The following is a 13,987-nucleotide window of genomic DNA, read 5'->3' on the forward strand; positions in this document are numbered from 1 at the left end:
TAGAGTAGGGGTAAATTTTCAGAATCTAATTTAAATATTCTACAAACACTATATGCATACTGTTTATCAGAAGGTCAATAATTTCTCTTTTTCTATCTTTTCCAGTCATCACAATTATCTTAAGAGATGATATTCTTATTCCTCAGATTAAAAAACAAACAAACTGAGGTTCAGATTATTCAGTGAACAAGCGATATTACTGGAATTGGAGCATAGGTCTGTCCATCATCAAACCCTCTATTTTTTTCTCATTGGTTTTTTTCTCCCACAGCACATGGATATGAGAACTTGGCTTTGGTTAACTGAAGGTAGCTTCTTTCAATAACTGATGATACCATATTTGTCAGCATTTCTAGTAAGTTTTCTACTCTATCGGTTGGACAAAAAGAATGAGATTGGGGCTTAGTTGTCAGTTTTTGGCTCAGTAACGTTGCCAAGACAACATCAAATGACTTGAATTTCTAGAAGAGTTTTTTTGGTAAGAAGGGGAATAATTATCTGGAATTCACTTAACAAGTATCTAGTGAATTCCTACTGTGTGCTGTGCATTGTTTTAAGCAAAGGAAATAGAGTAATAAACAAAATTTATAACAATTCCTGCCTTTAGAATGCTTTTCATTTATTTTTTTAAACATCACAAAATGCTTTTTCTTATAGACTACCATTTGAAAACCACTTTAACTGGTTACAGCATCCTGATACTTTTATTGCCTGCTATAAGAAAACTTTTATTAGGCAACTTTAAATCTAGCTTGTTTACCACTTACTAATTATTGAATCAGGAAATACCAGACAGTAAGAGCTTTAGGCATTAAAGCAAGAGTAAACAGAATTTTATCTTGTTAGATTGTTACAAGAATGAGATCTTTTCTTCCTCTTCTTTTTCAAAAAGTTATGCTATTTTAAAATGAACATCTCAAATCTTATCTGTGGAGGTTTCCAGAGGCTGCTTGCTTTTGCAGTTTAATTTGTTGCAGCAGCCACTTTGCAAACTTTTCTTCCTGTTGTTGCTCTCCAATTTAATCTTCAGATGATTTTTCTTATGAGCTAAAATACATATCTCATTAAAAGTGTCTTAACATGGTCTAGTACTCAGAGTAGAGAGACCCAGGTTTTAGGCCCAGAAGCACCATTTATTAGCAAAATAACATGAGGCAATCTATTTGAACTTTCTAGGGTGAAGTTCCTTGTATTTTTAGTATTTTCTGTCAAAATTAAAGAGAAAATAATGAGGGATTTTTTTCCCACACCCTCCAATGTGGCATATTAATACTAGTTTAATTATTTTTATTTAGACTTTTTTTGAAGTACACATTTTGTCTTCCAAACTAGATTATCAGGTCTTTGACATCATAAATATTGTCACACACTTTTTTAAATCCACTAATGCTGCGGTCCCCAACCCCTGGGTCTCGGACAGGCAGCAGTCTAAGCCCACCAGGAACTGGGCTGCACAGCAGGAAGAGATCGGTGGGCCAGCGAGCGAAGTCCCACCTGCACCCACAGCCGCTCCCATCACTCGTAGCTTGCATCACCACCCGAGCCCCTCCCTCGTCAGATCAGCAGTGACATCAGACCCTCACAGGAACCGGAACCTCACTGCAAACTGTGCATGGGAGGGATCCAGGTTTGGGTGCTCCCCATAAGAATCCAATGTCTGATGATCTGAGGCGGAGCCGAAATGACGACGCCCCTTCCTCCAGCCGTGGAAAAACTGTCTTCCATGAAACTGGTGCCTGGTATCAAAAAGGTTGGGGACCACTGCCCTAATACATTAATATTCTAGGAATATATATTTGGTGGTATTTTGAGTGACTTAGGACAGAAGTGAATGGAAATAATGTTAAGAAATTAATTCACTCACTTTAGCTATTTGCACTCATTGATATACATGAGGCATTTTTCTATCTAAAAGAAGGAGGTTTGATTGGGGGCAAGGCTAGGAGGGGAATGTATATGAAAAATAAAATGGAAAACAGTTTCCATATTGGTTTTGTATCTGTTTTTGTTTATTTTTAAGAAGTATCAATGATTACTTCCTAGATGGCCCTCTCTTAAATTTATAACCCTCTAGCACTGTATGCGGGGTCTTTCAAAGCCTTTGCCTCAAATCAGTTGGGGTTTTTTGCTTGTTTTTGAGTCAGGGTCTGGCCCTGTCGCCCCAGCTGGAGTGCAGTGTCGTCGTCATAGCTCACTGCAGCCTCAAACTCCTGGGCTCAAGCGATCCTCCTGCCTCAGCCTCCCGAGTAGCTGGGACTTAATATGACTTAAAATTAAACCATGCCCCATATTGGTTCAACATAAAATATGAGTATATGAAAGAGAGAGTGTCCGCAGAGTATTGTACCAGGATGATGCTGGAAAAGGAAAAGTAGAAAGACAGTGCCCTTCTCAGACTTACTGGGGTTGGGGAGGGGAGGCATCAGAGCAGAGAGACAAGACAAGAAAACAAAAAATTTGACTGGTTTCCAGTCAATAATTTTATTTATTAGTCTATATCCTTTGCTTAGAACAATGCACAACACACAGTAGAAATTCATAGGATACTTGTTAAATTAATTTCAGGAAATTATTCCCCTTATTACCAACAAAACTGTCTTAGAATCTCACATCATTTGATGTTGTGTCTTGGCGATGTTCCGCGATGTTACTGAGCCAAAAGCTAACTGACATGAAGGGTGAGAGGCTGATCTCTAGGAATAAGTGGAATTGTGTTGGGGTTCAAATGGCAAACAAGGCATGGTTAGGGGAGAAGCTGTTCTCCTCAGCTTTGTAGGGAGCTCAACAGTACTGAGAAATCCTAATAATTGGAAGCTTTTGAATATTTTGAGTTCACACCCGAATAATGAACATTGATCCTTTCATGATAGGCTGTAGGAGTTGTGAAGATTCTATGAGTAGCTTCTGGGGCAACACATAAGGACAAGTGTGAGGGTATGGGATATTTGAAAAATCAGGGATTGTTCGTGGTGGCTGCATCTTACAGACTTGTTTGGGGGCACAATGACGTACCTTTTCAGGAGTTCAAGGCATAATATAAAAAAGGCTAATTTTTAGCATTCAAATATTGAGGAGTTTATGCTTTTACAAAAGGGGGGTCATAAAAGCAAGTGTGAAATTGAACTTCTGCTTGGGAAAGACACAATAGACATACTTTTTCCTATTCCTCCCATTAAGTACAATTAAAATTCCGAACAAACATCAGAGAACTCTTAAAAGTGAAGAGAAGAGGGATAGGTATCTCACGACCCAAGGAATAACGTGTTGCTGAGTTTCCTGAGTTTTTGTTGCATCTCATATGTTCTAAACTTAGAGATAAAGAAGGCAGCAATCCAGAAATGCCAAGGAATGCAGAAAAAAACAATAAGAATAACAACAACAGCAAAATCCTGGTTTTTCTAACCATAGGACCAGGAAAGTAAAAGCCTAGGAAGGCAGAAAACTTTTGGATTTCATTACAGACAAACTCCCCAGAAAAATCTGTGCCCCATACTCACCTCCAGCAGCAAAGGCCATATGGAGAGCCTAGACCTTAACAACTCGTGAGGCATAAATGAAGAGCCTCTAAACACCCCACTAGGGTAGTGTCAAAAGGCCAAAGAGACTTGGAACTTTTGCCACCAATGAGCAGAAATGCGACCACCCTTCCACATCATAGTGTCAGTGAAGGCCACATGGGGAGTAGTAATATGGCACTGCCACTCCTCTTAGCTAATGAGGTATCAGTGGAGGCCTAGCGTGAGCCAGAACTCCCACCTCCAACCAGCGACAGTGTGTCAAAAGAAGCTAGGTAAAACAGAAGGTTCAAAAAGATTCAGAGTATCATTACATAATACCAAATATGTCCAGGTTTCTGTCAAAAATTACCATACCAAGACCTAGAAAGTTCTAAAACTGATTGATGAAAAGACAATAAAGATTTCAACACCAAGATAACAAATATGTTAAAATTATCTGACAAAGAATTTAAAGAAGTTATCATAAAAATGCTTCAACAAGCAATTATGAACATGCTGAAATGAATGAAAAAATAGAAAGTCTTTGCAAAGAAAGAAGATATAAATAAAAATCAAATGGAACTTTTAGAACTAAAAAATTACAATAACCATAATGAAAAACTCAATGGATGAGCTCAACAGTAGAATGGAAGGGATAAAGGAAATAATCACTGAACTGAAAGATAGAGCAATAAAACTGTCTAACCTGAACAGCAGAGAGAAAGTAGACTGAAGAAATATAAACAGGGCTGCGGGGACCTCAGGAATATAAAAAAAGACTTAATTTTCATGTCACTGGAGTTTCAGGAGAGGATGGGACTGAAAAGTGCTTTAAGAATTAATGACAGGACACTTCTCAAATTTGGAAAAAGAGATAAAACTACAGATTTGAGAAGCAAAGTAAACTCCAAATAGTATAAACCAAATAAACCCATACCAAAACATGTCATATTTAAACATCTGAGAATTAAAGACAAAGAAAAAAAATCTTGTAAGCAGAAATAGAGAAATGGTATCTAACTTATAGAAAAAACAGTATGAATTATATCATATAGCTCATTGGAAATCATGGAGGTCAGAAGGAAGTGGTGCAACATTTTCCAAATGCTGAAAGAAAAGCACTATCATCCCAGAATTCTAGATCCAAAGAAAATATTTTTCAGAAATGAAGGGGAAATTAGGGCATGCTCAGATGCTTGAAAACTAAAAAATTATCACCAGAATACCCTGAAAGAATGACAAAAGGAATTTCTCTAAGCAGAAGGTAAATAATAAAAGAAGAAAACTTGGAATACCAGGAAGGAAAAAAGAACACAATAAGCAAAAATATGGGTAAATATAGTAGATTTTCCTTCCTCTCTAGAGTTTTCTAAATTATGTTTGATAAGTGAAGCAAAAATTATAGCACTGTCTGATTTGATGTGATTCTAAATGTATGTAGAGAAATATTTAAGACAATGATAAAAAGGAAAGGTGAAGGAATATAAAGGGAAATAATGTTTTTACACTTCACTTGAACTGGTGAAATGATGACACAAATTGACTGTTATGAATTATATATATATATAATAATACCTAGAAAAATTATGATCACTTAAAAAGCTATACAAATAGATTAAAAAACACTATCATAGATCAAAATGGAATTGTAAGGAGTGTTTTAAATAGCCCACAGGAGGTCAGGAAAAAAAAAGAAATAAAAACAGAAAGAACAAACAGAAAACAAAAAATCAAACTCTAAACTCAAGTCTAACATAGTAATGATTACATTAAATGTAAATGATCTAAATATGTCAATTAAAAGACATAGATTGGTAGACTAGATTAAAAAAAATGTGACCAAACTGCATGCTATCTGTAGGAGACTCACTTTATGTTGTCAGGTTGAAAGAAAGAGGATGAAAATGATATGTTACACAAATAGTAATCAAAAGAAAGCAGGAGTAGTTATTCTAATACCAAATAAACTGGATTTCAGAGCAAAGAAAATTACCCAAGACAGAGAAGACATTTCTTAATGATAAAAGGGTCAATCCACCTAGAAGACATAACAATCTTAAATATGTAGGAATCAAGTGATAGAGCTGCAAAATATGTGAAACAAAAACTGATAGAATTGGAAGGACATATAGATACCTTCACAATTGTGGTTGGGGACTTCAACATCCCCTCTCAATAACTGATAGAAAAATCAGAGAGAAAGTTAGCAAGGAGATAGAAACACTCAATAGCACAATCAATTGATGAAATTTAATCAACATTTGTAGAACACTCTACCCAGCAACAGCAGATTACACATTGTTTTCAAGTGCCTGAGGAACATACAAAATATCCTGGGTCATAAAAAAAACCTCCAAAAATTTAAAATAACTGAAATGATATAGAGCATGCTTTTTGTCCACAATGGACTCAATCTAGAAATCAGTAACAGGAAGATAACAGGAAAATGTCCAAACACTTGGAAACTAAACAACACAATTATAAATAATCCATTAGTCAAAGATGAAGTATCATGAGAAATTTAAAAAATACATTAAACTGAATGAAAAGAGAAATACAGTAGGTCAAAATTTGTGAGATACAGCTAACACAGTGCTGAGAGGAAAATGTATAGCACTAAAGGCATACATTAGAAAAGAGAAAAAGCCTCAAATCAGTAATCTAAGATTTTACCTCAAGAACCTAGAAAAAAGAAAAGGGGGAAAAAAAAACCAAAGCAAGCAGGAGGAAGGAAATAAAAAGTAGAAATCAATGATATTGAAAATAGAAAAACAAAAGAGATCATCAATGATTCAATGACTCGAGTCCTCAAAAAGATTAATAAAATTGACAAATTTGTAACCAGACCAACAAAGACAAAAAGAGAGAATTACCAATATTGGAATAAAACCACTGCAGACCCTGCAGAAACAAAAGGATTATCAGGGAATACTACAAAACAACTCTACACATACACATTGTATAACCTACTTTAAATTGACCAATTCTTCAAAAAACACAAACTACTATAACTCATCTAATATGAAATCGATCATTCAAATAGCTCTATAACTATTAAGAAAGTTGAATTTGTATTTTAAAAACTTCACAAAAAGAAATCTCCAGTCCAGATGGTTTAACTGCATAATTCTACATATGTTTAAAGACGGATTAAGACAATTCTGCATGATCTTTTCCAGAAAATAACAAAGGGAACATGTTCCAATTCATTTTATAAAGCTACCCTGACACCAAAGACGGACAAAGATAATACAAAAAATAAAAACAAAAACACACACACACAGAACAATATCCCTCATAAATATAATGGCAAAAATTCTTAAGAAGATATTAGCAGATGTGATTCAGCAACACATAAGAATTATACACCATGACCATTTTGGTTTTATTTCAGGGATTTAAGACTGGTTCAATATGTCAAAACCGATAAATGTAATCTATCATATGGGCGAACTAAAGAAGGAAAATCATATGATTATATCAATTGATGCAGAAAAAAAGCATTTGATAAAATTCAATACCCATTTGTAATAAAATTATTGTTAAGAAAGGAATAAAGGGGAACTTTTTCAACTCGATAAAAAAAATCCGTACAGCTAACATTTTTTGGACCAATGGTGAAAAAGTTAATGCTTTCCTCCCAAGATTGGGAACAATGCAAGGATGTGCACTCTCACCACTCTTTTTAAACATAGTAGTTCTGGAAGTTTAGGCAGGTTCAACATGGAAAGGGAAGGAAATAAAGGGCATACAGATTAGACATGAAGAAATAAAATTGTCTCTATTTGCAAACAACATCACTGTCTACATGGTGTTAGGGACAGAAAAACAAGTGAGAGGTAGTGGAAATCAGAAAAACAGAAAGGAGAAAGCAGTTATAGAAAAACAATAAGGAGGAAATGGTTACAGAAAAATAACCAGTGAAACAGTTATTTCAGTCTTAAAGAATGGAGTAATTAGGCCATGGAACACTGACCACCAGTCAGAGAATGGAAATAGAACTTTCCCCACAGTATGTATAACATAACCTTTAAATCATGTCCATACCCAGAAAAAATTCAGTCCCCAAAACAGTCACATATAGATATGAATAATTATAATGAACTTTTACCTAAACTACTAACATATAAAAGGAAAAACATAGAAGTAGACAGAGTCTTCTCCACTAGCCGAGATAGAGCCGTTTCCCCTTAGGAAACGTCTTTCGCTTTGCACGCTGAAACTTTCTTTACGATGAATTCTTCACATATCCTTGCTGAGTGTCTGTCACCGCTCTCCCTGTTGTGGGCTAAGGCTTGTGATTCTTCCAAGCCCAGAGCCCAAGAACTGGGGCAACACTTCAAAGTCCAGCCGTGAACAGGACCATGACAATAGACTGTCCCAAGGAATCCACAGGAAAACTCTTAGAAGTATAAGTGAGTTCTGCAAGGTCAAAGAACACAAGATAAAAATAAAAAAGCAATTATATATCTATACACCAGCAATGAATCTATAGACCCCTCCAAATAAAAATGCAATACCAATTACAAACACTCAAACCAAAATACTTAGGTGCAATTCTAACACAACATGTGCAGGGCTTTTATGTTGAAAACTACAAAATGCTGATAAAATAAATCAAAGGAGATCTAAATAAATGTAGAGAGAAACCATGTTAATGGAAAGGAAGACTTGACATAGTAAAGATGTTAATTCTTCCCAACTTGTTATATAGATTTGACACAATTCTTACCAAAATACTAACAAAATTTTTTTGTAGGTATAGACAAGATGATTCTGAAATTTTTAGTAGAAAGGCAAAAGTGCTACATTTGCTAAAACAATTTTGAAGAGAAGAATAAAGTGACAGGAATTAGGCTACTCAACTTCAAAATTTAATATTAGGTAGCCATAGTAATCAAGGCTGTATTGTACTGGTGAAGAGACAGACACACACATACATTGATGGAGTGGTATAGAGAGCCCCAAAGTAGATCACACAAATAATCCCAAGTGATTTTTTGGTAAAGGTATGAAACAAATCAATTGGGAAAGAATAGCATTTTCAACAAAAGTGCCAGAGCAATTGAATAGGTACCTATAAGTAGTTAACAGCAGCAGCAACAATAAAATCCTTTGACACAGAAGAAAATCTTTGGGAGCTAGGGGTAGGAAAAGAGTTCTTAGACTTAACAGCCAAAGATGATCCATAAAGGAAATAGTTATAAAGTGATAATAACAGTTAGAAACAAAAACAATGCAAACAAAACCCATCCAATTAGAAAAATCCAGTTACATCTTATGGGAAAAAACATAAACAGAGATCTCACCAAGGATAATTTACAAATGGTGTATCATCAGCACGTGAAAAGATGTTCAATAACATTAGCCATTAAGGAAATGCAAATTAAAACCACAATGAGCTATCAGGACACATCTATCAGAATAATGACAACCCCAAATGCTGACAAAGATTTGGAGAAACTGGATCACTCATACATTGCTTGTGGGAATACAGGATAGTAGAGCCACTTTGAAAAATGGTTTAGTAGTTTTTAAAAAAGTAAACATGCTATTATCGTACAATGCAGTGATTTATTCCTGAGCATTTATCTCAGGAAAATGAAAACTTTTGTTCACATAAAAACCTGTATGTGAATGTTTATAGCAGCAGTCTTTGTAATAATCAAGAGCTAGAAAGCACCTAGATGTCCTACAATGAGTGGATGTTTAAGCAAACTATAGTACATCTATATCATGGAATGCTATTCAGCAATGAAAAGGAATAAACTTGATACATGCAGCAACCTGAATGAATCTCTAGAGAATTATGCCAAATAAAAAAAGTCAACCACAAAAGTTTATATACTGTATGATTCCATTTATATGACATTCTTGAAATGACAAAATTATAGTTGTGGAGAACAGATTATTGATTTCCAGGAATTAAGGAGGGGATGAAGCAGAAGGAGGTGGGTGCAGCTATAGAGAAGAATTGTAGTGTTCCCAACACGAAGAAAAGATAAATGGTTGAGGTAGTGGATATCCCAATTACCATGATTTGATCACTACACAGTGTATACATGCATACAAATATCACATGTATCCTCCAAATATGTACAACTATTATGTATCAATAAAAAATTGAAAAAAAGTGCAATGTGGAAATCTTCTGTATCTTGACTATCACTGTCAATACCCTGGTTGTGATATTGTACCATAGTTTTGCAAGATGTTTCTTTTAGGGGAAACTGATCAAGAGTACAATGAGATCTCTAGGTATTATTTCTTCCAAATGAATGTGAATCTACAATTATCTCAAAATACAGTGGTTCTTCCTTATTCACAGTTTTGATTTCCAGTTTCAGTTACCTGTGGTCATCTGTGGTCCAAAAATAGTACATCCTTAACTCTTGTGCTTTGGGGCCATTATTAAGCAAAATAGTTGGACACTAGCACTACAACAGCACAGCAGGCAGTTGATCTGGTAACGTAGATGGCTACTAAATGACTAAAAATAGTCCAGGCTGGACATATCACCTCATATCATCACAAGAAGGATGAAGATAGTAAAATTTAGAGACAGAGCTAGCCCACATTTACCTCTTTTATTATGGTATGTTGCTATAATTGTTCTATTTTATTGTTAGCTATTGTTGTTAATCTCTTATCGTGCCTAATTCATAAATTAAACATTATGATAGGTATGTATCTATAAGAGAAAACATAGCGTAAATAGGGCTTGGTCCTATTCATGGTTTCAGGCATCTACTGGGAGTCTTGCAGCACATCCCCATAGGTAAGGGGGGAACTACTGTAAAAAGTTTACATAAAAATGAACAATAAAAAACCAAGTGTGTCTTAATTTTATAGGCCGAAGGTGGAAATCTGGAACATTTGCCACAGGGCTGAGTTAGGATGTCTAGATTCTATAGGGAGTCGTATTCCTCCCTCACTGAATGACTTTATACAGATAACATTATTCATTCAATTGCTTAATGAATGTTTCCTGTGTTCCTTGTATGAATCAGGTTCTGGGCAAAGTACTGGGGATTGTTGACTCCCCTGGCCTTAATTTCTTCATTTTTAACAGATGTGTTAGACTCTAACGTCTCTTCTAACTTTGTAAGTCAAAAATGCAAAGGTCTTCAAGATGATCTAGTGGCCCAAAATCACTCTTAAGCATTGACGTTAGTTTGTATTTGAATTGCAACTTGCTTTGTAAACATTTTAATTCAGAGATTGTTTCTCCTGCTCTTTATTTACCCAATGCCACCAAAGTAGCCTTAAACATAATAGGTGCTCACTTAAGTTTTTATTGATGATTTATACAATTACCTTATCTTGGGGTCAAGAATTCAATGCCAGTGCTTCCTAAAGCAATTGTCCATTCTCAGATGCACACAAAACTTAAATGCCAGTTTTAAAAATCCCTTCCTATGTTAGATAGTCCATCTCGCTGTTTTAAGGCAATCATGTAATGTTTAAATATTCCATATTAGAAGCTCATATAATTCAGCTCAAATGTGTTTTAAAACTGCACCCATTTGTAATTAATCATATCGTAGTCATACAGCTACATAGCAAATATCATAAGCATCAATATTATAGAAGATAGGACCTTGGAGAGACCATCAAGCTGCAGAAGATGCCTTATTGGTCTGATAATCAAATCTCTAATGCTTAAAGAGGCCTGGAAATGCTTAAAGAGCTGTGATTCTCTCAGCAGATTTTTCTCTGATTTTCAAAGTAGAAAGTTTTTCATAGTCCTAGGGAGTTTTTAAGGGATGTTTTAATGACTGTCAGATACCTGGTGAAATTGTAGAACTAATGTCTATTTAGGAGGCAAAGACAAAATTGGCTTAGTTTGGTCCAGTCTATGTCTGTCGTTTTCTTCTAATTATGAATTTGTTGTTTAATATCACTGACATGAACAGTCAAACACAAATGCCACATGGTCTGTGGGTAAAGGTTCTGGGCTATACTCCAAAAAGTACTTCCCAGTCCTCATGCAATTTCAGCAGACTCATTCTAGATAATGAGAATTTGCTTGTTTTTGAAGTTCATTGGAGGTCACAGGCAGAAATCACTAAAAGACATTATTCTGACAGCAGTAAGAATGATCAGAAAATTTTCTAGCAGTATGGGGGAAAAACACCCAAGAAACTTGCATGTGATACCTAGGTTTTGCTCAAGTCTTACTTGTTGGTGGATCTTAGGCATGGTATTTTTAACAATTTTCCCTAAGTCTGCTGGGTCAATAACTGCTTTTGTCAAATGACAGAACCTTAGCTCCTGCTCCCATCTTTCTCTGCTTTTCTCTGGGATGTCCTGGGGGTGTAAGGGTTGGGGTGGGGAGCTAGCCACATTTGAATTCAGCTACCTGAACCTCTTTTTGATTCTCTGCTCCAAATACTTCCGTGATAGAGCCTGCTCCTAGCTAATGTCTGCTGTTGCACTACTGGCCTCTGACACTGCCTGCTGTTACCCTCTGAGCTACTGACTACTTTCAGACAATCCATCTCTTTGTCCATGGGTTGCTGGTCACGGTGCAGCCCATAGTACTGCACAGTTATGACATTCTATAAGTCAAGAGATGTGACTAAATCCACTGTAATGAGGAGAATTTCAAGAGCTGAGAAAAATGAACTACAAAATTTGATTCTCTTTTTTGATTGGGGCAGGCTTCACTTCAAATATAATAGCCCCAAAACTTTTCCAAACAAAATATCTATTAACCTCATGAAAATAGGAGAACCAAAAATGTAACCGGATACTATTGAAGTAGGTCATCTAATGCTACTTACTACGATATATTAATATAAGTCATAGGTTGGAACTAGCCAGAGCCATTCCATATATCAAGGATAGAGGTAAAAATCTCAAAAATTATAAAAAACTGAGGCCCTTTAGTGAAGAGGAAAATAGTCCTGTCCACCTCAAATTTTCTTACAGGTATTATGATATTACTGCATAATACTGTGAATATTATGATGATAAAAATATCAATAAATATTTAAATCATGCTAGTAATTTCTGTTTGCAAATTCACAGCAGTACATAATTGTTTCAGGAAAAAATTTCAATTAAAATTGTCAGAATAAAAATGATTTGATCCTAAAATTGTAAGCTTCAAGTATCTTGGAAATTTGCAAGGGAAATTCCCCATTCTCCATTACTGAAGAATAAATGATACCATTGAAATCAATGCTGTTAAAATAACGGTGCTATAAGTGCTTGAAATTATAATAAGTTTTATAATATTCATTGAGATCCTAAGTGTCAGACTCAGTGCTAAGCCTGTTACATATATAATTCCACATATAACAATTCTGTAGTATGATGAGTTAACTGAGGCTCAGAATGGTGGAATGATTTACCAAAGGTCACACTAAAGAGATAAGATTTGAACCCAGTTTTTTTTCTGGTTGTAAAACCTTATTCTTTTTTCCTCTTCAAGGCATTGTAATACTAGATTCCTCTTACCTACCATAGCTGGTAAAATCTGAGGCTTATGAGAGGTGATTAGAATGATTACTATAGGCCATATTCCTTCATCAAGTCCTGCCAATGGAAGGAGAAAGTATGGCAAACAGGTGAGAAAATATGGGGACCTATTTGCTCATTAAAGCCTTGGAGGTGAACAGCTATACTCCTGTAGAACTTTGTGTCCTGCCCAGAAGTGTAGTTTCTTTTTAGTACTAAATTTGTCTTCAGAAAGTGTTATCGTGTTATGCATTGCCAGACCATGTACTAGCTAGACCATGAACAAAGCAAACAGCTTCAAATATTTGCTTGATATTGTCCTTCTGTTTCTTTTGTCTTAAGGGAACCAAAAAGATATGATGTCTATCCACTCCTCTTACACTGCACACAAAAGAACACACAGCGAGACTCAACACCCTGCGGTGTGCCCAGAGGAGAATGATTTGGATGATGGAACAATCTAAAACCCTACCAAGCATCAAGGAACTGGAAGTTTCTAGCTTAGGAACAGAGGAGGAGAGTGATGTCCTTTTAATCACCTTCCAATAGTGAGAAACTCTCATGTTAAAAAGGTTTAGCCTTCCTTTCAGTGGTCTGAGAGAACAGGACCAGAGTAGAATTTATATTATAAAAAGGCAGATTTATTCTCTCTGTAAGAATGAGTTTCCCAACAATTTAGCCATATGAAATTTGCCTCATAAGATAGTGAGTTCCTCACCACTGAAGGTATTTGTAATCATATATTGGATTGTTATTACTTGGGGTTAGTAGATCAATGGTTTCAAAGAGATTTTTTATTAGTTTTTCTGCTCTTTTTCCCTGTTCCCCCTCCCCTCAAAATGAAATCTCATTTGGCACACCAATCCTGTATATAAGATCAGATAAATGTAATACTTCTCAAATTGTTTTAGGGCTGAATCATCATTGAGGGACCCTAGGGATCCATGGAACACAGCTTGAAAACCATTAAAAATTATGGGGACTAGATATCTAGGAGGCCCTTTCTCTTCTGAGAATCTTGGAGT

The sequence above is a fragment of the Eulemur rufifrons genome, chromosome 2, assembly GCF_041146395.1.
Source record: "Eulemur rufifrons isolate Redbay chromosome 2, OSU_ERuf_1, whole genome shotgun sequence".
NCBI classification, from domain to species: Eukaryota; Metazoa; Chordata; class Mammalia; order Primates; family Lemuridae; genus Eulemur; species Eulemur rufifrons.